Source organism: Bos mutus, chromosome 7 (genome assembly GCF_027580195.1).
Source record: "Bos mutus isolate GX-2022 chromosome 7, NWIPB_WYAK_1.1, whole genome shotgun sequence".
Lineage (NCBI taxonomy): Eukaryota > Metazoa > Chordata > Mammalia > Artiodactyla > Bovidae > Bos > Bos mutus.
In genome coordinates this window covers 38,156,532-38,184,283 of record NC_091623.1, presented here as the reverse complement: position 1 = coordinate 38,184,283, position 27,752 = coordinate 38,156,532, and the positions used below count along the sequence as shown (strand labels likewise).

General features: G+C 45.7%; 1 long non-coding RNA gene across 2 annotated transcripts; it reads right to left on the bottom strand.

Annotated features, from left to right (window-relative positions):
* Positions 1–26,779, bottom strand: LOC138988618 (uncharacterized). 2 transcript variants are annotated; one of them, XR_011464890.1, is made up of 4 exons: positions 26,418–26,779; positions 22,763–22,882; positions 826–986; positions 1–502 (listed from the first exon to the last, which is right to left on the bottom strand). It is a non-coding gene; the product is annotated as an uncharacterized lncRNA (long non-coding RNA). The 2 variants fall into 2 exon arrangements; XR_011464891.1 differs by lacking the exon at positions 26,418–26,779 and adding an exon at positions 23,171–23,284.
* Positions 26,780–27,752: the final 973 nt, after the last annotated feature.

Here is a 27,752-nt window from a genome sequence, read left to right as displayed (position 1 = left end):
TCATATAACATGTTCCCAGGGTTTGGACCAACCGCCTCCAGGGAGGGTCACAAATGCACTCAGTGCCGGGATGACTCGAGCTGATGTTTGAAGGTCTGCTTCGGCTGAAAGATGAGTAAAAACGTGGTTAAGTCAGACATTCCCCAGTGGCCCTGGAGCCTAGGGCCACTGGTTATTTCAACAAGGCTGTAGGACAAAGCCCAGCTCGTCACATTTGCTTGAGATGATTCCACCTGCTCCAGGCAGCCGAAGGAACAAAATTTATCCACGGGGCTAACTCCTTCTCGTGGCACGTAGCCGGCACCTAGCACCACGGCTCTTCTGGGGCCGCGGAGGGGAGGAAGGGGGCGGCAACAATGCCGTCCGTTTCCACAGTGAATAAAGCACTACCGCCTTCCAAGCTTCTTCCTGCCGCTAGGACAGCAAGTCGGGTGTCTGGAGCGTCCAATCAGGGCGCTGAGATTCTGCGCGCGGTGCCAAGACCATTATTCCACTGAGGCTCCTGACAGTGGGAAAGGAGAGTTAATTAAATCTCATTGTAAGATGAAATAGCATAACTATATATTCTAGAACTAGTGCAATTATGCCTTATCTTGGAGCGCTGTAAATGCTTTGTGACCGGGATGTGTTATCAGAAATTTTCGTTAACTTCTAGAACTCAAGGGGTTTTAGAGACCATGAAGAAGAGCGATTTCCTTGTATAAAGATGGGAACAAAGCCGGAGAGGTTAGGCGACAGACTAAGACCCACAATAAGCCTCCTGACCCCAAACCCAGCACTCTTGCCATTTCCTTCGATTTGCACTTTTGCAGAGACTAAACCTACCGCAGGTGAAAACAGCAGGTGGTCCAAATAGCCTCTGGAAATCTCTTAGAGAGGCAGCATGCTAGAAACGAACACGTCTTCCGTTGAGTCCAGCACGGCCAAGTTAACAGTTGTTCTTACATTATGCATCAAGTGAAGCAGAGGGTTGGAGTTTAGAGACCCTGTTGTATAGGAAATAGGTCTTTTAAAGTCAAGAGTCACAACCCAGAAAGATGCTCCCACCACGAGAGCCCAGAACTGAGACCAACTCATGGATCAAAGAGTCCCCACTGTGGCAACCAGTGATCTTGGAGCTTTCTGTGAGCTCCCACCTCTCTGCTACTTTGCCCTGTGAATTCCTGGCCTCAGAATTCTGAATGCTGTCTCCTCAGCTTAGCAAGGCTGTGGGTTCTTTCGCCTCCCTGGGCGGGAACCTGACTCTCTCCAGGCGGGCGACTGTAGCAACCGCAGGCTCACCTTGTCTGTTTCTTTCCTCTCTGCGCTCACTGTTGTATTAGTCAGGGTTCTCCAGAAAGAAATGAAACTAACAGAGCAGGGATAACAGATTTAGTGTAAGGAGGTGGTTCATGCAATTATGGAGGCTGACAGGTCCCAAGATCCTTAGTCAACAAGCTAGAGACCCAGGAGAGCTGATGGTGTCGTTTTGGTTTAAGACCAAAGGCCTGAGAATCAGGGTGGTCTAGTTCCGGTCTGAAGGCTGGCAGACTTGAGCCCCAGGAAGAGCCAATGTTTCAGTCTGTGCCTGAAAACAGGCAACGAACAAACAAACAAACAGAAACCAACCCAGTGTTACAGCTTGAAGGCAGTCAGTAAGGAGGAATTCCCTCGTACTCACAGTGGGGTCGGACTTTTGGTTCTTCTCAGACCTTCAACGGTAAGATGAGCCCCGCCCCCACCCCACCCATGCTAGGGAGTGAACTCTGCCTGATTCAGTTTATCAAGTTAAATGTTAATCTCATCTAGAAACATCTTCACAGGCACACCCAGAATAATGGTTGGCCAAATGTTTGCACACAGCATGGCCCAGTCAAGTTGACAAGTAAAATTAGCCATCAAAACTATCCTGGGCTGCTTGTGGTCCAAGGTCTAAAAGCTTTTGCTTCAAATGTTTCTTCCTTTCTCTTGCTGTCGCTGTTTGAGATGCGAGAGCAAATTTGGATTTTCTTACTCCATCATGGCTGGAAGCCGAAGTCTGGCAGCTGCATTCTTTTTCTGAAGGTTACTGACAAATTATCTACCTCCGAATTTGCCGTTTTGCACTCTGACCGGCAGCGAATGAGAGTTCCTCTTTTCCTGCCTCACCAACTGAATGTTTTGTCCTACTTTTGGATTTTTGTCAATCTCATAGGGAAAAATAATATCTTGGTAGAGTTTCAGTTTGCCTTTCTCTTGTAATGAGTGACACTGATAATCCTGATACATGTTTTGCCTTTGTGTTTCTTTTTCTACAAACTGTTAGCTCATGTCATTTGCTCATTTTTATATTTTGGGTTTGTTACCTCTTTTTCTGTTCTAGGAACTCTTTATATAGAGAAATTATCATTTTGTCTATATATGAGTTGCAATTATTTTTTCTCTTTGCCAATTCTACTTTTGCATGGAGAAAGCTTTGTGTTTTTTTTTTTTTTTGTAGCTGAATTTATCAATCTCTTTTTTTATGGATTCTAAATTTTTAGTCATAGTTAAAAAGGACTTTTCTATACCAAGATTATAAAAGAATTCTCCGTGTTTCCTTCTGGTACTTTTATGGTTTAATTTTGCACATTTAAATCATTAATTTTGCTGTACAGTGTAAAGTATGGATCCAATTTTCTCCTTTAGTATATGATACTCAGTTGTCCCAACACCCAGCAGAAAAAGTCCATTTTTATCATTACTAAATTCTATATGTGTTTTATTCTCCTATAATTTCTATTCTCTTCCAAGGGTCTGTCTTTCTATGTGGCAGTGTCCCACCTTTCAAATACTGAGACTTTTCATTATATTCTAATATCTACTAGAGCTGGTTTCTAGCCCCCCTGTCCTCTAAAAACAGCTTGTTTAGGCACAGAAAAGAACTGTTAGTACTTCTTCTGAGGTCATGTCAAATTCATAACTTAGGAAGAATTGGGATATTCATGATGAAAAGACTTTTTGGTCAAGAACACTTTGGGTCCATCATTCGTGAAAGGCCCATGGGGATTCTGAAGGCTTCTGAACGCCGCCTTACAGGCCCTGCCACGAGCTCGCCGGGGCAGGCGGTAGAAGTATATTTCACTCGGAGGCTGCGCAGCCCAGAAGCCAGAGCCGAGAAGGCCAAGTGTCTGTAGGCTGCTCCAGTGGGAGTTCTCCCTACATCCATGTTAATAACGGGGAACACATTAGAGCTCCCAACTGCTAGACTCTTCCACATGACCCTTCCACATGGCTCAGCAAAGCCATTTCATTGCTTCTGAGTAAGACAGGCCCCCTGGAAAATTATGAAGGGATAAGCTTTTGGCAATCTCACCTTTCCCGTTTTTCATCATTTCCCCCGACACAGTATTTCCTCCCTCCCCCAAGGCACTCCTCCAGCCATCAATAATAGCTCCACATTCTTTCTTAGTTTCCTCTTATCAAAACCCATCCTTGGGAAAGAATATGCTATCAGTCACCTACACCTTACTGTGAAATTCTTTGTATCTAACAGTGGCAAGAAAGGCTGGATTTATCTAGGAGGGTTCTCAGCAGCTGGCAGCAATTGGAGGAGGCAGGCAAGGGGCCCTCCGGGTGTCACTGAAATATTAGCAGGTAGATCGCAGCTTCTGGGGCTCCGCTCTCAGGTTTAAGGGGACCCCGTAGACCCCAGGAGATGCTCCTGTCGTCTTTCTCCCCACACTCGAGAGAGGAACCCCGAGGCAGCACGAGTGATTTCACCGCGCCCGCAGACTGCAGGGATAGCATTTCCCTTATCTGGCTGGCCTGGAAGCGTGCATCCGGCCCAGCACGCTCCCCTGTGAGCCGGAGAGGGTGGGATTAGAAGCAAAAAACAGGAAATGCCTCGCCATGCAGCTTCTCCCGCAGCACATGCGAAGGAGTCCGTCTTCACCTCTGGCAGCCACGCCAGGGAGCCTGGCTGTCCCTTTTTTATTTATTGACTTGCCCTTGGCCAGCCCCCTTAACGTATTTGTTTTTGTCGTTCCAAGGTTTTTTGCTTAAAATTCAGCCAGTCCTGTTTCCTTGCTGGGATTCGGATGGTTTGTGTCAGCTTCCTCCAGCGCCAGTGACCGACCCCCAGGACGCCGTGTAGTAGAGCCCGCGTTACTGGGACTTAGTGACCTGGAGTCTCTTCGGCTTCGCTGTTCAGTGTTTCAATGAGCATAGCCTCCTCTTTGTTCCCAGGCTCCCTCTGGCTCTGCTCACAGGGTCTAAGCCCCTAGGAGGATGCCTCCTGGAGGCCCAGACCTCCCTCGGGACCTGGCAAGCGAGGCTGGTCTGGCCTGGGGCTCCATCCTCCACCGCTGCAGATTTGGAAGGGAAACCTGGTGCCCGTCTCAAACAAGGGCATTTTTGAACAGCTGGAAAAAACCCCGAGCTTCAGACGTAAGGGGAGCCTTCGGAACAAATGAGAGAGGAACGTGAGCTTACCGAAGCTCCTGAACGTATGGGAACTGCGCTTCATTTCTAAGCACTTTGCCAGAGCGGCTCTGCTTCAGGAACTGACCGCAGTGCCGGGTACGAAGGGCCTCCGACCCCTCTGCGGGGCCTTCTCGTCTTTCAGCCTCAACCCTGAGTCAGAGGAGACGGCAAGGAGCCCCAGGATGCTCCTCCGACCGGCGCGTCCCACCCCTTCTTCTGCGGCCCGTCTGTCTCAGCAGCTAAGCTAGTCTCACCTCCGGACTGTTTGTTTTAAAATTAGGTTTTCATAAGGCTGCTCATCACAGATCAGGTATCGTTTTTTTTCTGTGAAAGTGAAGTCGCTCAGTCGTGTCCGACTCTTTGCGACCCCATAGACAGGCTCTTCTATCCATGGGATTCTCCAGGTAAGAGTACTGGAGTGCGTGGCCATTTCCTTCTCCAGGGGATCTTCCCGACCCAGGGATCGAACCCACGTCTTCCACACTGCGGGCAGACGCTTTACCCTCTGAGCCACCAGGGAAGCCTCTGCTATTTTTCTGTAACACTGGTTAATTTTGCATCAAGTCCTGGCTCTGCCGGGGTGGAGGAAAACCCCGCTCTGTCCATCCAGGCTCCTAGCTGCCCTGCTCTCTGGGGCCACCGCCCAGAGGCCCAGGGGGCCGCGCGGAGGCACGGTGACCGGGGTGCTCCTGGTCCGCGCCGCCTCCTCCGCCCTGGTCTCTGCTCAGTGGTCCACGCGCCGGCCGCTCCTGCGCAGCTGGACCCCGAGGCCGGCCCCTCTCCGCCTCTCGCCTCTCGGGGCCGCGCTCCGTGTCCGAGGCGTCACGGGCTCTTTTCAAGCCCCGAGCCTGGCCGAGGCCCGGAAATCTCTGCGAGACGTTCGGCGACCCTGCCCTGCGGCCCGGAGTCACCGCAGCCCTTTCCGCCCCGGGGAACGGGCTCAGCCCTCCCGTCTCAGGGTTTAGGAAGGGCCTCGGGTTTCCCTGCTTCCACAGCGTTCAGCCCAGGAGGCGCGGACAAAGGGCCGGTTTGTCCAGGAGCTGCCAGCGTCCATATTCTCGAGGAATCCTCCCTGGATCTCTTCTGTCTTCTCCAGCCCAGGGAGTTTCCTCTCGTCTGAGGACTCGGATGTGGGCAAGACTGCATTTCCACGTTTTCCCACTCGCATCCTCAGCGCTCAAGCTTTCGGGCACTTCCTCTCAGGACACTCAGGGCCCCGGCTCTTGGATGACAACGGCCAGAAGGCAATTTTAGCTTTGATCCTGTTGCAGCAGCCTCACCTTGAAGCACGGGCCCTAAAAGTGGCCCAGCTGCTTGAAGGGGTTAAGATGGGCGGATTAAAATTTCAAGCATATTCTGCCACAAGGATAAAAGAGCGTAGGAAACAATAATCTCTCCCGAGAGGGTCTCTCCGAGGCAGCCCTTGCCGCCTGCTTGCTAAAGGCTGGCGCGCGGCTCATCAGGATGGAGGCCCTGGGCAAACATGGTGCCGCTGGGTTTTCAATATGGCTGCTCTCCGGCGCGCCGGTGTCCGTCTCCGCTTGATTGCTCAAACACTTGTGTTCTGAGGTCCGGCTTAAACAAAGGCGTGCAGACACTTCGTAAGGCCGTATTACCAGGAGCCTGTCTGGCATGATCTGTCTTGTTCCCTTCCTGCCCTTTTTCTTCCCGGGAAAACATCCTGAGGGCAAAATTCCTATGAAAATGGAGCCTGGCGCCCTCAGTAATGTTTTTATCTTTCTTTCCTCCACCATCTCTTCTAGTATTTCATTTTAAATCCATCCCATGTAGAAGTCAATATTTTTTTAGTATGTGAGTAAATCTATAATAGACACCCTTTTTACATTTTTCAGTATATTGTCAGATACTCAAGTAAATAGAACTCATTTAGACTTTCTGTTTTAATTACAAGTCCTTTTTACGTATGTTGGTGTCAGAAATCCCATTTTCAAAAGGAGTATTTCTTTTAATTGATTGTACCAGTTAGAAATTAAAATAGCTATTAAAACTTTTAAAGCACCTATATTGAATCATATAAAAAGGAACTTACTTTGAAATTCCTAAAGGTAATGTGGGGGAAGAAAATCACTGTTGGGCTTAATATTCAATGGTATTAATATAAAGGCATAAATCCATACATATGCATGAACACTTATAAATGTACAGATATACTCAAGAGTGTGATAATATGGAGATGAGCAGTGGTGACTCATGAAGCAAAAAAGGAAAATGGTGCCTACCAGGGAAGAAAAAAGAGTAAATTGACTTATAGGGGGTACCTGCTTTGTGCTCAGGACTTCTCAAGCCTGCGATGCAGACATCATCACCTCCATTTTACAACGAAGGAAACCAAGGCATAGAAGGTTAGGAAGCTTGCCCCGAGGTGACATGTCTGCTTAGCAACAGAGCTTGGCTTTGAATCTAGGTCTGTGAGACTCCAAAACTTCCTCTTGTCACAGAATGCCAATATTAGTGCTTAGATACTTACCTGGTATTTTTTATACTTGTAAAAATCCATTCCAAAGGATTAGCTCCAAGGAGTACGATGGAAAGAGACAGCCAACTCTGTGTTCTTAAGCATACTGCACCCACTGCACACACTGAAATGAAGTTGGCTACAACAGGTCTTGCTGAAGGTACTGATTTGATCAGTGCAATCTTTCAAGATATGATCCAGGTCTTTAGCAAGAGCTACACTATTTTTGCAATCCATTGAGTGGTGACAGGAGTTCACTTCACACCGTCACAAATTTCCCATGAGAGCTCACACAAGCTTGCAGCTTGGTAACATGTGGGAAAGTGTAATATTCTATTCACAGAGTAAAAGTAATATGTCACCATCACAGGGTACAGTAATCAACTACGTGTGTATTCTGAGTAAAATGGAGTTGGGCGGAGGGGGCGAGGGCAGGTCTTCACACAGAAGACGGATTGTGGGCTCAAAAATAGCAGGCGATACAGCATTTCTCACTACAGATTTGCTTCTGACACTCAACCTAGCAATATGTGGCCTAACAGCTTCGTTTCCTTATCTTCCGCACAAGACTGAAATTCAGACATTCTGATTTTAAAATCAGTTTTTCCAAGTGTCACTCAGTTTGTGGCACTTTGGGTCCCCGTAAGTAGAAAAGCTACTTAGGTCTGATTTTCTTGAAGAATCTACCTTTTGCATAAGATGCTTAATAAAATGTGCATTCTTTGTACAGCTAATGCCTTGATAACTGACTTTACATTTTTTAAAAAATTCCTTCATCTAAGAAATAAATAAAAATTAAGGTGACTCATGTCCAAAGACCAAATCGTCTTTACAAACATTTCATTTTAGCAGCAGCTCCTTTCTTTCTTTTCTAATGAATCAGTATGTTGATTTCTAAACCTAAAAAATTAAGGGGAAAATTTTTTTAAATATTTTCATTATCTAGAAATGGAACCCAAAACTGACTAGTAAGCCAAGTAAACTGTGGCTAACCAGTTGCTCATTCTCTGCCAGAAAAATGGCTTCAGGAGAGATTCATTCTTTCCTCTTCCCCAAGGTATATATTTACTCCTCAGAGTCACAAGGAAGAAATCAAATGGACCAGGAGCATCAGAAGTTCTAGGTGAATATTTTATTTTTAATTTAATTTCTAAATACAGTTCGGCGTCTTGGTGCAACAGCTTGTATGACCCCAGAGGTCTCTGAAGACACTCTCAGCCAGGATAAAGAACACCGGCTCTCGCGTCAGGAAGCACTCAGTGCTGGGCCCAGCACTTCGTGACCAGGTGACCCTTAGACAGTTCCTTGGCCCCACCGAGCCTGGTTTCCTAATTTATAGTAACTGAGATCACTAAGCCTCTGATCTCATGGGGTCAGCGAGGTAATATTTGAAAGTAGTTTCTAGGCTATGAAAGTTAGTACAGACTCTTTTAAAACCAGGAAACTCATATCTGAAATGGTCCACATTTATAGCAGCAGTTTCCTTTCATTGCAGTTTTCTTTGGCATCGAAGGGAATTTCAACTAAGTTGAATTAACACTAAGAGTTAAACTGTTGGAGAAGACTCTTAGAGTCCCTTGGACTGCAAGGAGATCCAACCAGTCCATCCTAAAGGAGATCAGTCCTGGGTGTTCATTGGAAGGACTGATGCTGAAGCTGAAACTCCAATACTTTGGCCACCTCATGCGAAGAGTTGACTCATTGGAAAAGACCCTGATGCTCGGAGGGATTGGGGGCAGGAGGAGATGGGGATGACAGAGGATGAGATGGTTGGATGGCATCACCGACTCAGTGGACATGAGTTTGAGCAAACTCTGGGAGTTGGTGATGGACAGGGAGGCCTGGCATGCTGAGGTTCATGCGGTCACAAAGAGTCGGACACGACTGAGTGACTGAACTGAACTGAAGAGTTAAACAAGCATCCATACGCATAGCCATGTAACCGCTGCCACTGTCGTGAATATTCTTTCTCAAAGAAAAAAAAAATGTGACTTGATTTCCAGTCAAAACATGAGCACTCCCCACCCCCCACCACCTTTTTAAAAAAAGAAAACAAAGCCTACTTGTTAGTTTTGGGATTCACTTATTTTATTCTGCTCCTTGCTGCCTGGAATTCAGGGCCCTTCTATGAAGGACTTCAAGGGACTCATCATTCCATAAATTTGTTGAGAGTAGGGGACACTTTTGCATCTCTAGCGCATAGCACAGTGCTTGGCACAGAGAAAATTGAGTACGTGTAGGCTAAACTCAGCTGTTGAACTGAATGAACTGACGAGACAGATGCATAGGACAGGGCAGTAAAGCCGGGAGCTGACAGGCGTTGAACAGAAACTCGCCCATCGGAAGGAGGGAGGCCAGCGGTGGAGGTGTGGCTGTGACGTGTGTGTGAAGGCAAAGTGCGGTTCTACTTCCTCTGGGAGGCTGTGTGTGCTTCCTTGTGTCTGTGGAGAGATGACGGTAAATGGAAAGAATACAGGTCAGAATTGCCATGGCTTGCTACGCGTGCAAGTCCATTTAAGCAACATTTGAGTAAAATTTGTTCTTTAAAAACAATCAAGAACCTCTTCCTTCCTCTAATCGTAAAAGGTTATCTACCTTGTCTTTTTTTTTTCCGACTTTCCAATTTGGCTTTCCAACCAACAAGTAATATTACTTAGTTTATCGTTTTACCGTGACTTCTAAATATATATATAAAAGGAACAAGTTATGGATGAAGAAAAAATCAGTCTATTTATAAATATATTAATGTGTTTTATTCCACTCAAGATGCCTCCCTGGTCTGAATTAGGCTGTAATGGAGCCAAACATGGAGCTTAGCGCTGGTTTCATGGGGAGAAGCCGAGTAGTCAATTTTAATTACTTGTTGCCATATCCTTAAACAATGCACCAAGCGTGGAAGTGTTCAAAATATCTTTCCTTCTGTCTGATTTCACTTTAGTCAATCCAAATTTGGCATCACTGCTTTCTGAAATATTTTTGATTGTAGAGCAGTTGGTGATTTTAATAATTTAGTATAGAGGAGAGAATGAAGAGAAAGAAACTGGAATTTAAAGCACAATGGCAAAAAAGTTAATTTAAAGTGATGTTTGGTTTTTTTTTTAAAAGGGTCCCTTTGAGATGCTGTTGTGTAATTGCACGGATTAAGGGAGCTGACGGGAACTTCACGGGCGTCTCAGTGGAGGTCTCTGGGGTCAGCCCTTGGCTCTCACGCCTCACGTTAAACAACTTTGTCAATTTTCCGTCAGATTGATTTTTCTCACAGGTCTGAAGGCCTTGTCTTATTTCGCCTTATTTCCACAGGGGTTCTTAGCATTGCAAACTTCCCTTTACCTTTTGTTTCAAATCGTGAAGAGTGGTTTCTGTCTCCGAGAGATGACCTGAGGAGAAGCCTGTGGATCTGGAGCGCTCTGTTTAATATGGAGACCGTGTGGAGTGGCGACCGTTTTTCCTTCATTCTTTTTTTTTTCCCTCTTGGAATGAATCACTCTTTAAGGATAACCATGTTCATATAGTTCACCTAGAGCCATATTTTGCATTTGATGTTTTAAAATTTCTATTTACAACAGTTTTGAAGGAGATCAGATAGGTTGGCATTTTCAAAATAAGTAACCACGAGAAAATTCTAAATAGACCCCCCTGAGAAACACAGAGGCCTTAATATTTAGGAGCTGACCTACTTGCCCCAGTGACTTCTGTGAGAATGCAAGCAGTGCATAAAGAAGCTAGTTCCTGGCTCTTAATATTGAGTTCCTTTGTGTTGAATATTGGATCCCTCAGGGTTTTTTTTTTTTTTTTTGAAAGTTGTTGTTAGTTCCAAAAAAGAAAAATCACTTTTACTCCAATTTACCAAAAAAAAAAGTTCCTTAAAATGACTTTAGTCTTATGACTTCCTTTGAGTTTTTTGGAAAGCATGTAAGAAAAACACCACATTTACATAAGCAGAATCAATTATGTTTCCCATTGCTGTCCTTACATGTGCTTGACTATTTCTTATTTAAAAGGAAACCACAAAAATATACACATCGTGCATTTCTGTTTTCTAAAACTTTCAAATATTGTCTTCCCATACATGCTCCCATTTGCTCCTCCCTCCTGTGACTTCGTGAGAATGTACAGATGGCAGGAGTGTGTCCTGCCCTGAGTGAACGAAAGAAAGTAAAGTCGCTCATTTGTGTCCGAGTCTTTGCAACCCCATAGACTATAACCTACCATAGACTGTAGCCTACAGGCTTCTCCATCCATGGGATTTTCCAGGCAAGAGTACCGTAGTGGGTTGCCATTTCCTTCTCCGGGGAATCTTCCCAACCCAGGGATCAAACCCGCGTCTCCTGCATTGCAGGCTGACGCTTTACCCTCTGAGCCACCAGGAAAGCCCCTGAGACACACCAGTAAATGCAGAGTTGAACCGGTCCCCAGCCTCCTCAGCCTAGGCCCTTTCTACTGCCTCCTGCTGCTTGAAAGAGCTTGTCAAAGATCAGGGGCTTCTCAAATTGATTCCCTGGCAATTTTTCTTTCAGAAAAGGAAATGGTTTCTTCATCTTCAAGCTATAATCACTTTGTCACATTAATAGGGAATATCTTCTCATTTCCAGACTCTTGACAAATAGGTCCCAGTGAATAAATGAACCCTGCTCTTTCTGCTACCTGCTAATTTATTAGCTGTTTTCATATTAATATCCAGGGCCAACCTTAGGAGGAGGCAAACCAGGTGTCCAATGCCTGAAATTCTACCACTGTAACATCTATGTCTTTGCCAACCTTTGTCCCCAGTGGAAGTGCAAAGGGTTTTCAAAGGATCATGAGGCACGAATTGAAATTTTACTTTGTGCTAGTCTCCGCGGCTAGAGAGGCAAATAATAACAACATGAATTGAACCCTTATAACCACGAGGCAGTATGCTCAGCACATTTCACTATCTCACTTAACTATGACAGTGAAAATATTAGTCGTTCAGTCGTGTCCGACTCTCTGTGACCCCACGGACTGTAGCCCACCAGGCTCCTCTGTCCATGGGATTCTCCAGGCAAGAATACTGGGGTGGGTTGCCATTTCCTTCTCCACGGGATCTCCCTGACCCAGGAATTGAACCCAGGTCTTCCGCATTGAGGGCGGATTCTATGAAACAACCCAATACACAGGTCCCATTATTATCCTCATTTTACAGATTAGAATATTGAGAGTTAGGTTAGAAAATTTGCCCAAGGCTTGCAGCTAAGTAAAGACAGAGGGAGAGGATGTTGAACCCAGTCAGTTTGGCTCCCAATCCTTTGCTTTTGAAGGTTATTCTCTATGAAACACGTTTCCTATGTGTGAGAAGCCGTGCCGCATTCAGAAAGAGTGGGGTAATGGGAGCAGAGCACTGTGGGAAGTGGAGGGGTGGGTGCTGGGCTTTGCCTGGCACAGAGAGCGCTTTGCACAGGAGGAGGCTGGGGCCTGAGGCTTGAGGACGGGTAGGAGCTTTCCAGGAGGCCAAGGGGTGAGGTGGGGAGGGAACACCAGGCTGAGGACACAGCCAGGACAGAATAGAGGGCCATGACGGCACGCAGTGTGCTTGGGAATTGCAAGGGATTTGGTGTAGTTGGAACAGAGACATCTCGGAGTTGGATCACTGATAGGAAACAGGTTGAGAAGCTGCAGGTAAATGCCAGATTACAGAGGACCCAGGGTGTTCTCTGCCAGATTTTTAGAAATTTCTTCTGGAGCAACAATAGCGCTTAAAACATGTTTAGTGAGATGACTATGATTGGATTTATGGTGGAAAAAAATTGAAGTCTGGAGCAAGAATGCCATTTATCTCACTGTTAGAATGCCTGAGAAAACGCAGAATGGACTGTGTGTTATCCATACAGTGTAACAGATTACCCCAAAACTTAGCAGTGTAACAGCTTCCCTGGTGGCTCAGAGGATAAAGCATCTGCCTGCATTGCAGGAGACTGGGGTTGGATCCCTGAGTCGGGAAGATCCTCTGGAGAAGGGAATGGCAACTCACCCCAGTACTCGTGCCTGGAGAATCCTATGGATGGAGGAGCCTGGCGGGCTATAGTCCATGGGGTTGCAAAGAGCTGGACACGACTGAGCGACTTCACTTTCCCTTTAGCCGTGTAAGACAATAAGCATTTATTATCTTATTTTACAGGTCAGGAACCCAGGCATGGCTTAGCTTGATGTCCCTGACTCAGGGTCTCTCACAAGGCTGCAGGTCCCTCAAGGTCTGCCTGAAGGAGGCTCTATGTCTAAACTCCCTCATGTGCTTCTGGGAAGGTCTCCACAGTCTGCTCTCAAGCTTATTTATGTGATGGCTATGGGAGGCTGCAGGTCCTTTTTGGTTCTTGGCCAAAAAAATCAGGTCCTTGCCCCATGGGCCTCTCCACAGGGCTGCTCACAGCAGAGCAGCTTGCTTTCCCCAAAGCTCGCCACCGGCTCTGAGAGGGAGTGACCAACCGAGAGATGGAGAGGTTCAGGGAGGTGGAGAGGGTGAGCAAGACAGATGCCGAAGTCTTTGAGGAACCGGACCTCACAGTCAGCATCCCAGAATTTTGGTTAGATTCCGTCTGTAAGAAGCGAGTCACCAAGTTCAGCCCATTCAAGGGAGGGGATTACACAAGGACACGCCGCCAGGGGAGCCAGTGGGAGCCAGTTTAAGAGCTGCCTACCAATGCCTGATACGAACTGACTCATTGGAAGAGACCCTGATGCTGGGAAAGATTCAGGGAAGGAGGAGAAGGGGACGACAGAGGATGGGATGGCTGGATGGCATCACCAACTCAATAGACATGAGTTTGAGTAAACCCCAGGAGTTGGTGATGGACAGGGAGGCCTGGCGTGCTGCGGTCCATGCGGTCACAGAGAGTTGGACAAGACTGAGCGACTGAACTGAACTGAACCAATGCCAACTTTTTGGAATGTTGGTTTTGAGCTGTCTGTGGGGCCTTAAGGTACTAATGGCAATTGACTAGTTGAAAATATAGATTTGAAGTTGAAAAGGAAAAGTGGGATAGTATGTAAAGCAACTTTTTAGACAGCTCTTTGGCAGCTGTGTTTTAATAGGGGGCACACCATGTTCTAGCTTACTTAGGAAACATTCATGCCTCCTCTGTACAGAAGACACCCTGCTAGGCCTTCAGCTAATACTTTGGTAGGCTGCTCTTCCGTTTCTTAATGGGGTTCATCTTGTGGCTTCGTAGCACTTAAAGCCTTTATAATGGTGTTAAAATGCAGTTACAAGACCTCATACACTCCTGTTCAGTTCAGTCACTCAGTCGTGTCCGACTCTTTGTGACCCCATGGACTGCAGCACGCCAGGCCTCACTGTCCATCACCAACTCCCGGAGTTTACTCAAACTCATGTCCATCGAGTCGGTGATGCCATCCAACCACCTCATCCTCTGTCATCCCCTTCTCCTCCCGCCTTCAATCTTTCCCAGCATCATGGCCTTTTCAAATGAGTCAGTTATTTGTATCAGATGGCCAAAGTACTGGAGCTTCAGCTTCAGCATCAGTCCTTCCAATGAATATTCAGGACTGATTTCCTTTAGGATGGAGTGGTTGGATCTCCTTGCAGTTCAAGGGACTCTCAAGAGTCTTCTCCAACACCACAGTTCAAAAGCATCAATTCTTTGGCGCTCAGCCTTCTTTATGGTCCAACTCTATATGGAATTGGAAATGACTCCTGGAAAAACCATAACTTTGACTAGACAGACCTTTGTTGGCAAAGTAACGTTTCTGTTTTTTGATATGCTGTCTAGGTTGGTCATAGCATTTCTTCCAAGGAGCAATCATCTCTTAATTTCATGGCTATAGTCACCGTCTGCAATGATTTTGGAGCCCAAGAAAATGAAGTCTGTCACTGTTTCCATTGTTTCCCCATCTATTTGCCATGAAGTGATGGGACTGGATGCCTTGATCTTTGTTTTTTGAACGTTGAGTATTACTTAAACACGGCCAGGGAGTGATGACCTTGGCAAATGAAATAGCTCACACAACTAGCCCATGTGAAGGACCAGACTAAGGAACAACAATACCCAGAAACAACTGAACTAAACCACGTGCAAGCTGATCTACAGAAGTAGCTTGGGATGCGAAACTGACAAGGACCCGAAGCCCACTGCTGCCTTTATTCCAGTGAACTCAGAATAAATTGTGTTGTAAGAACTATAATTTGACTGTGGCGGAGTTCATGGTCTGCAAATCCAAGTACATTACTGATAAGGGTATTTTCTGCTTGTCTCTACTCAAGGTGAATTACATACTTTTACAAAAATGAAGTGATAATTTAAGGCCATTTTCTAGATAATTCAAGCGGGTTAAATCTAATTATCCCAGACACCATTACAGCGATAACAGCCTATACAACAGAGATCTAATGCCCAAATGATGAGTCACTTCTGGTAAACAGTATTCAACATTCAAAGTAATTAGGACAGTGCCTTAAAGTTTGTTGAAATTGGATTTTCCTTATATCCAGATAATTAAGATGAGTCAGTGATTTTCCTGAAATCTCCAGATAATTGCTTCACTTACCCTCTTGGGGTACCTGTGAAGAGCTGAATCCCTGTGTGACTTCAGGCAGAGTCCCTGGTGTTTCAGAGAAGCTGTAAGTACCTCACACTTTGTTACAGAATCCAGTTTGTTATTCACGAAGCAAAGAAAGTGCAGCAGCCCCCCAGATAATTAAATATCCATCCTGTCAACACTCAGTGTGATATATTAACATGTGAGAGACTACAGTGCATTACAACTTTCTGGAGATGCGTGACTAAAACTATATAGCCAAGCTTTGGGGAAAAAATATTGCTAAACCAGGAAAATAGCATCATTGTTCCACCCAAATACGACTCAGGGCCTTCCACGAGGCTGATGTATGTCTTGTCAAATTATCCTTTGTTTCCTCACTCAAGACTGCTGAGTTTGTGGACTGTGATGGAGCTCTGACAAAATGTGGTCCACTGGAGAAGGGAATGGCAAACCGCTTCACTATGCCTGCTTTGCAAACCCCATGAACAGTATGAAAAGGCAAAAATATAGGATACTGAAAGATGAACTCCTCAGGTCAGTAGGTGCCCAATATGCTACTGGAGAACAGTGGAGAAATAACTTCAGAAAGAATGAAGAGACAGAGCCAAAGCAAAAACAACACCCAGTTGTGGATGTGACTGGTGATGGGAGCAAGGTTCAATGCTGTAAAGAGCAATATTGCATAGGAACCTGGGATGTTAGGTCCATGAATCAAGGCAAATTGGAAGTGGTCAAACAGGAGATGGCAAGAGTGAATGTCGACATTCTAGGAATCAGCGAACTAAAATGGACTGGAATGGGTGAATTTAACTCAGATGCCATTATATCTACTACTGTGGGCAGGAATCCCTTAGAAGAAATGGAGTAGCCATCATAGTCAACAAAAGAGTCTGAAATACAGTACTTGGATGCAGTCTCAAAAACGACACGATAATCTCTGTTCGTTTCCAAGGCAAACCATTCAATATCAGAGTAATCCAAGTCTATGCCCCAACCAGTAACGCTGAAGAAGCTGAAGTTGAACGGGTCTATGAAGACCTACAAGACCTTCTAGAATTAACACCCCAAAAGGATGTCCTTTTCATTATAGGGGACTGGAATGCAAAAGTAGGAAGTCAAGAAACACCTGGAGTAACAGGCAAATTTGGCCTTGGAGTACAGAATGAAGCAGGGATGAAGAGTTCTGCCAAGAGAAGGCACTGGTCATAGCAAATACCCTCTCCCAACAACACAAGAGAAGACTCTACACATGGATATCACCAGATGGTCAAAGTCAGATTGATTATATTCTTTGCAGCCAAAGATGGAGAAGCTCTATATAGTCAGCAAAAACAAGACCAGGAGCTGACTGTGGCTCAGATCATGAACTCCTTATTGCCAAATTCAGACTTAAATTGACGAAAGTGGAGAAAACCACTAGACCATTCAGGCATGACCTAAATCAAATCGCTAACAATTATACAGTGGAAGTGAGAGATAGATTTAAGGGACGAGACCTGATAGACAGAGTGCATGATGAACCATGGACAGAGATTCATGACACTGTACAGGAGACAGGAAGCAAGACCATCCCCAAGAAAAAGAAATGCAAAAAAGCAAAATGGCTGTCTGAGGAGGCCTTAAAAATAGCTGTGAAAAGAAGAGAAGCCAAAAGCAAAGCAAAGCCAAAATGCAAGATATACCCATTTGAATGCAGAGTTCCAAAGAATAGCAAGGAGAGGTAAGAAAGCCTTCCTCGGTGATCAATGCAAAGAAACAGAGGAAAACAATAGAATGGGAAAGACTAGAGATCTCTTTAGGAAAATTAGAGATACCAAGGGAACATTTCATGCAAAGATGGGCTTAATAAAGGACAGAAATGGTATAGACCTAACAGAAGCAGAAGATACTAAGAAAAAGTGGGAAGAATACACAGAAGAACTGTACAAAAAAGAGCTTCACAACTCAGATAATCATGATGGTGTGATCACTCACCTAGAGCCAGATATCCTAGAATGTGAAGTCAAGTGGGTCTTAGGAAGCATTACTATGAACAAAGCTAGTGCAGGTGATGGAATTCCAGTTGAGCTATTTCAAATCCTCAAAGATGATGCTGTGAAAGTGCTGCACTCAATATGCCAGCAAATTTGGAAAACTCAGCAGTGGCCACAGGACTGGAGAAGGTCAGTTTTCATTCCAATCCCAAAGAAAGGCAATTGCATTCATCTCACATGCTAGCAAAGTAATGCTCAGAATTCTCCAAGCCAGGCTTCAACAATAAATGAACCGTGAACTTCCAGATGTTCAAGGTGGTTTTAGAAAAGGCAAAGGAACCAGAGATCACATTGTCAACATCCACTGGATCATCAAAAAGGCAAGAGAGTTCCAGAAAAACATCTATTTCTGCTTTATTGACTATGTCAAAGCCTTTGACTGTGTGGATCACAATCAACTATGGAAAATTCTGAAAGAGATGGGAATACCAGACCACCTGACCTGCCTCTTGAGAAACCTATATGCAGGTCAGGAAGCAACTGTTAGAACTAGACATGGAACAACAGACTGGTTACAAATAGGAAAAGGAGTACATTGAGGCTGTATATTGTCACCCTCCTTATTTAACTTATATGCAGAGTACATCATGAGAAACACTGGGCTGGAGGAAGCACAAGCTGGAATCAAGATTGCTGGGAGAAATTTCTATAACCTTAGATATGCATATGACACCACCCTTATGGCAGAAAGTGAAGAACTAAAGAGCCTCTTGATGAAAGTGAAGGAGGAGAGTGAAAAAGTTGGCTTAAAGCTCAACATTCAGAAAACTAAGATCATGGCATCTGGTCCCATCACTTCACGGCTAATAGATGGAGAAACAGTGGAAACAGTGTCAGACTTTATTTTTGGGGGGCTCCAAAATCTCTGCAGATGGTGACTGCAGCCATGAAATAACAAGATGCTTACTCCTTGGAAGAAAAGTTATGACCAACCTAGACAACATATTAAAAAGCAGAGACATTACTGTGTCAACAAAGGTCCGTCTAGTCAAGGCTATGGTTTTTCCAGTAGTCATGTATGGACGTGCGAGTTGGACTATAAAGAAAGCTGAGCACCAAAGAATCGATGGTTTTGAACTGTGGTGTTGGAGAAGACTCTTGAGAGTCCCTTGGACTGCAAGGAGATCCAACCAGTCCATCCTAAAGGAAATCATCTGTGAATATTCATTGGAAGGACTGATGTTGAAGCTGAAACTCCAATACTTTGGCCACCTGATGTGAAGAGCTGACTCATTGGAAAAGGCCGTGATGCTGGGAAAGATTGAGAGCAGGAGGAGAAGGGGACGACAGAGGATGAGATGGTTGGATGGCATCACCGACTTGATGGACATGAGTTTGCGTAAACTCCGGGAGTTGGTGAGGGACACGGAAGCCTGGCGTGCTGCAGTCCATGAGGTCAAAAGAGTCAGACATGACTGAGCGACTGACCTGAACTGAATGTACATCTTGTTAAATTATCCTCTGTTTCCTCACTCGAGACTGCTGAGTTTGTGGCCTGTGATGGAGCTGTGTCTCCAGTGAAAGTGAAGTCATTCAGTCATGTCCAACTCTTTGCAACCCTAGGCACTGCATCCCACTGGGCTCCTCTGTCCATGGGATTTTCCAGGCAAGAGTACTGGAGTGAGCGGCTCCGGTAGGGCGGTGGAAGCCCTGTCTATGCAGTGCTTTCCTCCATCACCCCTGTTCTTTGGCTTCACGGAACCATCCAGATGTCTGGCCTTGCTTCTATCCCCTAGTCTCCTCTCTTCTTTTTTCATGTACCTCTTTGTCCAACTTGACTTATAACATGCCAATGGTTGAGGTTATTGTCACGACTGATGCTCTAGATCACTTGTGTTTCACAAAAATCCATCAGGTAGTTGAAGCCGTTGTCCCATTGGCTTCCCACCAGTATCTATGTATTTACTAGCATATTTGGAATGAGAAGGGAATGGCAACCCACTCTAGTACCCTTGCCTGGAAAATCCTATGGACAGAGGAGCCTGAGGGGCTACAGTCCATGGGGTCACAAAGAGTCGGACACGACTGAGTGACTTCACTTTCTTTGGAATGTTTGAACCAAGAACCCTGTCTGAGTTCATGGGGATCCTAATCACTACCTTATATTTTTAAAACATATTTCACGTTTCCAGGCCTCCAAATATTTATACAATTTTAATTTTTCATTGATACATAAGGCAAGTATTATTGAGTTTATGTTTGCAATGAAGAGAAGGACACGGAAATTTGGGTCACTTATCTACCTTCATAGAGATTTGGTGATAGGACTGGGACGATATTATATTATATATTACATATGCTGCTGCTGCTAAGTTGCTTCAGTCATGTCCAACTCAGTGCGACCCCGCAGAGGGCAGGCCATCAGGCTCCCCTGTCCCTGGGATTCTCCAGGCAAGAACACTGGAGTGGGTTGCCATTTCCTTCTCCAATGCGTGAAAGTGAAAAGTGAAAGTGAAGTTGCTCAGTCGTGTCCACCCCTAGCGACCCCCTGGACTGCAGCCTACCAGGCTCCTCCGTCCATGGGACTTTCCAGGCAAGAGTACTGGAGTGGGGTGCCATCGCCTTCTCCGTATATTACATACATGTGCTATTGTATTATAGCATCCTGCTGAACTGCTTCATCACCTGTTTTCTTCCTGGCCCCTGACCCGGTCCTCAACACAACAGTGTCCACGCTTCCGCCTTGCTGTCTAGCGTTGCCATAATCCAGGAAACCTGGTCTATAATCTTTCATCAGAGTACTCTCTTTAACTCAGTCTCTTAATTGAAACGTGTCTTTCCCCCATATTTTGCATCCCCTGAAGCTCTTTCATGTTGTAACTCAAACCTTTCCCGTCCAGTAAGCCTCAAAGCTGCAAAAGCGTTCAGAATCAGTCCGCTTTGCTTCTTGCTGTTACTGCTTTCTATATGACTCCCTGGCCTTCTTTCCCTGCAAGCCAGCTCCACTGGCTTGTTACATTCAGCTCCATCTCCCTCTCCCCTCTCCTGCTGCCTTCATCCACTATGGGTTCCTCCAGTTCACCTTTCTTCTTTTTTTAAATCTAGCTTAGACTCCTTGACACATCTTTTCAAAACTATATTTTTTCAGGTACCCTCAGCTATCTATTGGAGAAGGCAATGGCACCCCACTCCAGTACTCTTGCCTGGAAAGTCCCATGGACGGAGGAGCCTGGTAGGCTGCAGTCCATGGGGTCACTAGGAGTCGGACACAACTGAGCAACTTCACTTTCACTTTTCACTTTCATGCATTGGAGAAGGAAATGGCAACCCACTCCAGTGTTCTTGCCTGGAGAATCCCAGGGACAGGGGAGCCTGGTGGGCTGCCGTCTCTTGGGTTGCACAGAATCAGACATGACTGAAGCGACTTAGCAGCAGCAGCAACTATCTATACCTCGGTGTTTTCCTTCACGGGAACCTTCCTGATCATCTGAGCGCATAGACACTTTTTCCTGAGTTTCCCCATCAGCTGCCATCATTAACATTATGACTATCACCACCACCTCTTCCAGGAGCACTACTATTACAAAGCTACTACTTGTATTATTGCCATCATTTATTGAGTGGATACCCTGCACCAGACCTGGGCTAAGTGCCTCATGTGAATTCACAGCAACCTTGCAAAGTAGGTAGTTTTATTATCTCTGTATTACACATGGGATTGGGGCCTTAGCAAGACTGACTGCCTGCAGCCCTTGGTATGTACCTACGTGAATTTTTAATACAATGGCTCACTCGATAGCTCAATTAGTTGTCATCAATAGTGACTTCAGAATAATTCATCACATTTCTAGGAGGATCAGCTATACACCAGGTTTATGCCAAACACTGAGGTTACAATGATAAACAAAGCAAACAACAGCCCCTTCAAAGTTTATGGTAACGTGGTGAAGACAGATAATTAGACATGCAGTTACAACCCAGCAGGCTTATATTTGGGGGGGCAGACAAGAGTACAAATAGAGGCCCACATACCATATGTCTAAATATTTAAAGCTAATAAACTGTTAAACAAAATATGTTCTATTTTCCTTCCTTGAAAAACATATTTCATAGAGACAAAACTGAAAAACATGAGTATAATTATAGCCTTTATATGACTTAAAGTTGGCAAAATGTCAAAACTGACTGAATTAATTGTTATTGCATATGTCTTGAGTGTTATGTTGATGAGCTAGAGATATTTGAATGAATAAAAAATAAGATGTACCTAATTCATAAAAATCATAATTTATTCCATAAAATGTATTATTTGCCTTCATTTCACCAAATCACTAATTAAGTGCTACAGTCAAGATTTTTCATATAATTTGTGTTCTCTTGTAAGTAATGTCTAAAGAATTAAAATAATAAGATATAATTTTATTGAAATACATACAATTTGAATGTATTTTTATAAAAGTATAAATGAAAGTAAAGCTTAAAAATGAAAAAGTTAAAATTATATTTTAAAATAAAATTTTCTCTAGCAGAAAGGTGAACGGTAGCTGCCAGGGGCTGGGGACAGGGAAAAGGGGACTGTCGTTGTCCAGTGGATATAGGGATTCGGTTGTGCAAGATGAAGGATTTCTAGAGATTTGTCGTGCAACAAGATGCACGTAGCTAGCACTGCTGTGTTGTTTTCCAGTTGTGTCCAACTCCTTTGCAACCCCATGGACTGTAGCCCGCCAGGCTCTCTGTCCATGGAATTTCCTAGGCAAGAACACTGGAGTGGGTCGCCATTTCCTTGTCCAGGGAATCTTCCTGACCCGGGGATCGAACCCAGGTCTCCTGCTCTGGGAGGCAGATTCTTCACCACGGAGCCCCCAGGGAAGCCCAGCACTGTTACACTGTACACTTAAAAGTGGGTGAGATGGTAAATTTTATTGTTACGTGGTTTTATTTGTTTCTTTTAAAATGCCCAAACTCTATTTAAAGTTTAAACATTTTTAATGTACATTATTTAAAGGCTAGATTTTTATTTACCTTTTAAAACATGTCTTGTTACATATTTTTGTTAAAAAAACTATTTGCAGCTCCATTGTAAATGTCCATCAGCTGTCAATGTAAAGAAGCAGTATCATACATCCCCCCCCCGTGACACAGAGACACGCAGAGACAAATTCCAGGGCGGTGCACGGTAGCAGCCACGTGTAGCTGTCCTGAATGCCATCTTGGTGGGTGAGTACCTTTGGTGTCTCCAGTTAGAGAAAGGAGAGAAACAAGTAAATGGAAACTTGGCACTGCTGGGAAATGGTGCCTTGTTATGTAAAAATCGATCGCATCTGAACTTTATGAAGGGAAGGATTTGACAAGTGAATTAATTTGTCGCCTCTCTTACCTAAGAGCTTCGACTGATGAAATCCTCCTGTACTCCGAGGTGGAGTCCTGCCCCTCCAGCTCCCTGCTCAGCCACTGACCGGTGTGGCATTTGGATGTGCTTGCCATTTGCGTTGAGGATCTAGGACAAGAAGACTGAATGTGGGTTTCCCTGGGGCTTAGAGGATGCCCTCAGGAGGAACAGCATCTGGGGTCACAGCTACCAGCCCTGAGGTTAGGATCGCAAATGAGGAAAGGGTCCACAGAGCTGCCTACTAACCAAAATGTAGCATCTCCTGGCTTCCCCAGCCCTGGAGCTCCTTCCTGCAGCACTGGGGATTCCACCCTCTCTTTCTGGGGCCCCACGTTCTCCCCTTTCCCTTCCTCTCAACTTTACTTGTGACTTCTTCCAAGTGCTGTAAAAACCCACTTTTCCTGAAAGTAGATGACTTAGGCAGGTTCCCTCCCAGAGGACACTCTTGAGTTTGGTGCTTCTTGGATCCAGTGCCTTTTCCTCCTGAAGACCATTTTCAGTTTTCTGAATTTGGGTCACTGGATCCTGAAATTGGGGGACACATTTGGGGAAAGATGGATGGGATTTAGCATCTCCAAAACACTCCTTATTAAAATGTCACAATTTTGATTTCTTTCCGAATCCAAATATTTTAAACTATGTTAATTAATTCCATCCCCTTTAACCACTTTCCCCATATGGTTGGTCTTACTTTAATTTTTTAAAGTTCAGATTGACACTGCTTTTAACACCTCACAAGGAAGTTCCCCATGTTTGGGGTCCCTTCCTGCTTAACAGCTGACCCTTCAGAGACATAAAGGAAGCCAAGAAAATGGTTGGGTCTTTAATTCACTCCCATATTCTGATTCATAAATTTGATAAATTATATTTGGACAAGCTCAGATCATCATATGTCTCATGTTCTTTAAAGTCAGACTTCGTAAGACACTCTACCTTGTATGCTAGTGACCTTGTATGACAGCAATAGCAACATTAGTGACTGGTGAAAATGCCATTTAACAACAGCAAAAAAACTAAAAATCTTTATGAAAGGTAATAAAAGTTAATTTTCACAGACACTTTTCAAAATTAAGCAGTTGAGACACCTTACATTTTCCTCATAATTCTAAAAATAATTAGATCACAATGTGGATTAATTTCTTGTCACATTTAATTTCTTAGACAAAAACTGTTTAAAAAAAAATCCCCAAATGAAACTGTTCAGACAACGTTGCCCCATCCCCCTCCCTTTTCCCCCTGCATTTTTCTCTATAAAGATAAAGATTAGGCCTGCTAGAATTAGGATTGCAAACCAAGATGGGGTTTTTTTCATCTGGTAGCTCATTTTCTTTAGAGAAAAGGTCATTAAACAATCAAACTTTTGATTAAGAAAGAAATCCTCACATTGGCTCCTTATGATATTTTGGTTAATAGACCTGACTTGCTCAAAAATCTTATTTTCAAGAGCCCCAAATGGAAAAACATTATAGTATCCTGGCAGCCATAATGGGCTCTTAAACCATAGCACCCTGGTGGTCATTTAGAAAGACCCAGGTTCTGATCCAGCTCCACCATCCACTCCCTGGTGACTAAGTGCCCTCGTTGCTCTGAGCCTTGGTTTCTTCGACTATAAACGTGAGATGCTCACACCTCCTCCTCCTCGGTTGCTGTGAGGATGAAATAAGACAATCGATGGAAAGCCAGTAGCACGGGCCAGGGTCCGGTACTTAAGAAAACCACCCTGAGGATGCCAGCTTGACTTTCAGGACAGGACAAAACCTTGTCCACTTGGCATCAAATGAAGACTTCGAGGTAATGAAATGGCTTTTAAACAGAGAAGGATTCAGACTTTGGGGGCCCTTTGAATCCCAGGCTCAGGGAGGGTTATGGGACACTTGAGGCTCAAGCAGGTGGTTACAGTTTCCGAGTCCTCTCCTGAATTTCCTGGGAACTGTGCGACCCTTGACCCCTGCACCTGGCCTCTCACCTGTGTGGAGATGCTCCTCCCAACAGGGCCTGGGTCAGAGGCGAGAGTGAGGAGCCTGTGTGGGGGCCTGGAGGGGCCTGGTGCTGAGGGGCACCTGGGGAAAGCCTCAGAAGCTTGAAGTGGGCAGCGCGGGGCTGGAGAGGGTGGTCGGGAGGCGGGCACCACCTTGGAGGACGTCCAGCCTTATCACGGACCGAAGTCGGGAGCTGGGCATAAAGCCAGAAGCCCGGGTCGCTCGAGCCTAAAGGAAAGAAAGGATTTCATACCCCGCTTACTCCTTGTCCACCACCTTCCCCGCCTCCCCTTCTCGGGAGGTGGTGGAGGGGCGAGAGTATATTAGGAAGGGCTGGGAGGGCTTCCTGTAGAGCATGACGGCTTGTGTGTGTGAACCCAGGAGGGAGGCCTGGCCCAGCATTAGCTGGACCAGAACTTGTATCTACTTTATGAAGGGAGTGTCCACCACGGGACACATGCCTATACGTTCCCAGTGAAAATGGGGGTGTTCTGGGAAATGATACTCATGGGGCCCCGGTGCAAGGATGACTCCTCCATAGGAGATCTAAGCTAGGAGAGAGGTAAACATTCTGGTTAGCCTACGTGAGGGTGAAGCAGAGAGTGGGAGGATTCTTCAGGTGACAATCGAGAGCTATAAATTCGGCATTAATCTGCGGCTACCACATGCCTGGTGCAAAGGCTTCATTGTCCTGCATTTATAGTCCCCTTCCCCAGGCCATGCCAACCAGTCTCCCCACCAGTCCCCCGGGGCATCGGTGGATCCACTTGCTGTTTCTCAGACGTACTGAAAACGCCCTGGTCTCTGTAGCTTAGACGGCACTGTGTCCTCTCTGGACACTTCCCAAACTCTCCTTTGTGCTCAGTTATGTCCAACCCTTTGTGACCCCATGGGCTGAGCATGCCAGGCCTCCCTGTCCATCACCAACTCCTGGAGTTTGTTCAAACTCAAGGTCCATCAAGTTGATGAACTTTCTTTACCAAAAGCAGAATTGGCTGCTGGATGGTCTACCTCCTCTGCCAGCCCGGCCCTTGTCCAGCTATCTCAGCAGGCCAGGGCCAATGGAGGCCAGGAGTTATCTCCTTGCATTCCTTGTGCCCGGGAATACAGTGGCACTCAATTAATTTCTGCAAAGTGATTTGACTCTCTTTGACCATTCCTGTATCTCCAATACTGTGTAAAGTAAAGCCCGAGTTTTCTTTTCTTTTTTCTTTTAAGATGATTTTTAGGAAGAAAATACCTTCTGTTATATTACCTCCTTCTGCTAAGACTGGCTTCTAAATCTTTAACTGGTAACATATTTTCCTTATCCTAAACCCTCCCCTTGTCTGAACTCTGAATACATTCTTGGCACTTTGTAGAGGTCAATAATGCCCTGGTCCCAAACTCTTCCCGTCTATGTTTGTGTGTAGACAGGCGTAGAACAGCCCCACGGATCTTTAGAACTGTTTGACTCACTTCGGAATGATTTTTGAGATTTTTTTTTGCAGGGTCAGCCATCTGGCCCCCTGGTACCATGGGCAGTCTGGTGTCTCCCAGCCTCCCATCCCCTCTTTTAGCTGGGTGACCACTTGCTCCTGTGGTCACGTCCAGGAGAAGGAGTGGAAGGGGCTCCCAGCGGGGGGGTACCGCTGGAGTCAGGAGGTGTGAGCAGGACCACTCACCTCTGGATGGTTACAGTGGAGGATGGAGAAGGAGGCAGCCCCCAGCGGCAGGCCGTCGGGGCTTCTGAGGGTGCTGCTGGAGTCAGGAGGTGCGAGCAGGACAGCTGCTCGGTGGCTATTTCTGACTTCCCCACCACCAGATGGGGCCGCCGTGCCTGGCCGGCAGAAGCCGGGGGGCGGCGCACCGAGCGGGCTCCCTACTTAGCTTCGTGACACACACGCAGCCCAACTGTGAGAGCCCACTCTGCGTGGGGACACCTGGTCACGTCTGCCTCCGCCAGACGGCGGGGAGAACACTGGCATTCCTCAATGGGAGTGGAAAACGGCAGCAGGCTTGAGGTTTCCGCCGGAGCAATGAACTGTTTCTCCCTGCTTCTTGTCCTTTGCTCAACCTCCAGGGCCTCCCATCAGAGCAGCTGGTGTCGCCCCGCCCCAGCCCTGCACCCCGTGTCCAGGCCTGATTGCCGTGAGGCCTTAGAGGGAAGAACAAAACAGAGGCGGGCTCTTCTCCCAGCCCGGCAGCAGCAAAGACTGGAGATTCTTTTCTTTTTTTTTTTTTTAAACTGAGGGTGAGAATGCAAAGTGGTACGGCCTCTATGGAGGTTCCTTAAAAAACTGGAAATAGAACTGCCATGCGACCCAGCAATCCCATTCCTGGGCATACACCCGAGGAAACCAGAATGGAAAAACTGGAGATTCTTACAAGACCCGCTAAGCAGCAGGAAACAGCGCCGGCCAGTCTCTCGGAGGGGAGGGAGGTTAATAGTGTGGTGCCTTTAGGGGTCCGTTTGGGGACCACTGTTATTTAATGTGTTTATTATTGATTCGGAGGAGCGAGTGGAGAGTAAGTTAGTGAAGGCTGCGGAGGGCACCAAGTTATTTCACTTAGTAAACACTGCGGAGACTTGTGGAGAATTCAGGAAGGATTTTCCTCGGAGTTAAAAGAAATTAGAAATGAATACGTCTTGTTAGATGATGTACTCCATCCCAGTGGGCCAGCATGGATTGGTTGCCAACAATAGAAAATATTTCCCAGAGTTTAATTCAACCTCAATTTTCAAATGCCCTGAGTGTGTTCACCTTCCCCCACCCAGGAACATGGAAATTCGGTTTCCTCTCTAATGCCTGTCTCAAATTTCATTTTTAAAAATTCTGTCTATTACTCCTCACAGCTCTAGCAGGGGGGTGGGTGTGCCTTGTTGGATTCTCAGTATTTTACCTCCTACACAGCAGGATAAAATTGGACCCTTAACATTCCTCCTAGCCATTTCTGCTACAAAGTAATTCTTTTATCTTTTCTTCAGCCATTTTGCCGTTATTCACTTTTCCTGGTCC